This window comes from Chiloscyllium punctatum, unplaced genomic scaffold, assembly GCF_047496795.1.
Source record: "Chiloscyllium punctatum isolate Juve2018m unplaced genomic scaffold, sChiPun1.3 scaffold_283, whole genome shotgun sequence".
Taxonomy (NCBI): domain Eukaryota; kingdom Metazoa; phylum Chordata; class Chondrichthyes; order Orectolobiformes; family Hemiscylliidae; genus Chiloscyllium; species Chiloscyllium punctatum.
In genome coordinates, this window is record NW_027310017.1 from 237,175 (window position 1) to 239,674 (window position 2,500).

The 2,500-nt window shown below is 65.5% G+C and overlaps 1 non-coding gene across 1 annotated transcript; it reads left to right on the top strand.

Moving 5' to 3' along the window:
- The first annotated feature begins 1,349 nt into the window (after positions 1–1,349).
- LOC140472225 (5.8S ribosomal RNA) lies at positions 1,350–1,503 on the top strand. Its single transcript, XR_011957480.1, has one exon. It is a non-coding gene; the product is annotated as a 5.8S ribosomal RNA (ribosomal RNA).
- Positions 1,504–2,500: the final 997 nt, after the last annotated feature.

Consider the following 2,500-nt stretch of genomic DNA (forward strand, 5'->3'; position numbering starts at 1 on the left):
CGTTTCCGTTTCAACTTGTCTCGCGAGGGTGGTTTCGGGGCCAGCAGGAGAGCTCGTCGGGGTAGCAGGCCCTGCAGCCGTGGTCACCGCCAAATCGCCACAACTCGAGCAAGTGAAAAAAAAAAGTAACAAATAAGAAAGGATCGTCGGCTTGGGGGTACGCCCGTTTCCGTTTCAACTTGTCTCGCGAGGGTGGTTTCGGGGCCAGCAGGAGAGCTCGTCGGGGTAGCAGGCCCTGCAGCCGTGGTCACCGCCAAACCCCCCACAACTGTTGGGCGCCTACCTGCGCGGGGCAGGAGGACACTTTCCGATTTCAAATCTCCGTTTGCCGAGTCCACCCCGAACGCACGCGGGCGGGCGGGTTCGCATCACCCTTCGTCACAAGGGGCGAAGCCCGTTCCACCGTCTCGTCAGTAGTGCCGACCGGTCTGTGATCGACGAGGGGAGCCACACCAGGTCCGGCCCTGCTGCTTGGCGGCACCGCGTCGTCGGGAGCTCGCGACAGACGGAGGGTTTCGGTGTACTCTCCAGCCACGGGAAACGAAGCCGGTGATGCAGGCGCCGGTCTTTCGCTCCCAAATCGGCTGGGTTTACATCGTTGCTATCTAGTCACGCTCCCTTCAAACCCGACGGGGTACCTATTCCCCTCACCCGTCTGTGCGTATACAGCCTCTTTGCACTTGCGGGATGGGGGTGGTGGTTTAAAGACTCTCGAGTTGCCGCCCGTCGGTCTCCGAGCTCCGTGCAGTAGTGATCCCCAGCGAACTGCCAGCAGGGCGAACGAGCGATCCCGCTCTCGGTCGGGGCGCCTGGCGTCGATCGGTGGTCGGTGGCTTGCGGGCAAGCTGCGCTGTGAGTGTGGGAACGAGTATGACGAGCCGTTGCCGCGACTCCCAGTCCACCTCGGCGGTGGCTGGGCCGGGCGGGCGTCTGCTCGGGCGAGTGCCGCCCCCGCCTCCTCGCAGGAAGTCCGCTCGCCGACACGCCGCCACGTGCACGCGTCAGTGACGCTGCCGAACCGATGGCCGGTGCCCGTTCCCGCCTCTGCTTTTCCTAGGGCAAAGCTGCTGCACGCCTCGTGATACTAGGCGGGCGACATGGTGGCGGTGATCCTGCCTCCGTCGCTGCGGTGCGTTGGGGCACGCATCGCCTCTTGGGCGCCCTGTCCTCCTCCCCCCAATAGACGTATGTTTCTGCGGGCCGCACCAGGATGGTGCTCCCCATCGCTTCACGCCACCCTGCTCCGCCCGCACGCCGGCGTGCAGGTGGCTGTAGCTCAAGGTGGGGAGCGTATGTGCGGTCCGGGTCGCTTTCCTCTGGCGAGGGAGAGACCTAAAACAAACTCAGACAACTCTTGACGGTGGATCACTCGGCTCGTGCGTCGATGACGAACGCAGCTAGCTGCGAGAATTAATGTGAATTGCAGGACACATTGATCATCGACACTTTGAACGCACTTTGCGGCCCCGGGTTCTTCCCGGGGCCACGCCTGTCTGAGGGTCGTTTGGCAATCAATCGCACTCGCCTTGGCTGGCGAGAGCGCGGCTGGGGTGTCGCAGAGGACCCGTCCTCTTTGTCCCCCTAAGTTCAGACTCCGGAGCCCTCCGGCGTCGGAGCGCTTGGCCTTTCCCCCCCACCCTGCACATTCCGTTCGTCAGGCTCGACGCCATCCCCCCCGCCGGGGAGCGCGGCCTGGCGTCCGTCTGTGTCGTGGCAGTGGGGCCAGCACGGCTGTCACCGGTCCCAGAATGGCTGTCGGTGGTTCACACTGTGTGTGTGTGCCAACCCTCCTGGTCTCTGGGACACGGAGCTGCCACGAAGTGTTGAGCCTCCAGTGGGGGGTCTGCCTAAGCTCTGCACGTCCGCATTGGGTCCGTCTCTCGGTTGGCTGGCAGTGGAAAGAGTGAAGGGAGCCGCGGAGGTCCGGTGCTGGTGCGCCGCCGGCCTGACCGTGGAGCTCGCCGGTTTGACACGCTGACCCGACTCGATGGTTGATCGATTGAGAGTGCTGGGAGCTGCAGGCCGCCCGCTGCTGCAGCCGCCCGTCTCGTGGTTCGTCCTCGGCCTTAAGTGGCCGGCGGGGCGTCTGATCCTGTCTCCCCTGCTGGCGCCGAGTGCCTGGCCGAGGGAGGAGGTTTTCGTCGAACGCTGTGACTTGGACGGTCGCACGCGCGTGGATCGCTGGCTCTTGGCTCTCCCGTTCAGTCCGCACGTTTTCCGCTCCGTCCTGCCACCGGTCTCGGGAGGTACGGAGGGGTTGGCGGGCGTGGTGTGTGCTCCGTCACCGTGCAGGCACACCTACCACGCCGTCGGCCGACCCCCGCACGGTCCTCCTGGCCATCGGGAGGACGGCGGAACGTCGGGCTGTCGGGGGCCAAGTCGCCAGAAGGCCACCGCTGTGTCTTCCGTACCCTGTCACCGTCGGCGTGCCTTCCTCAACTCGTCCGGCTCGGGGCCGCTGGGTTCAGGAGCGGCGTCGCCCGCCGGCCCCACTGAAGGC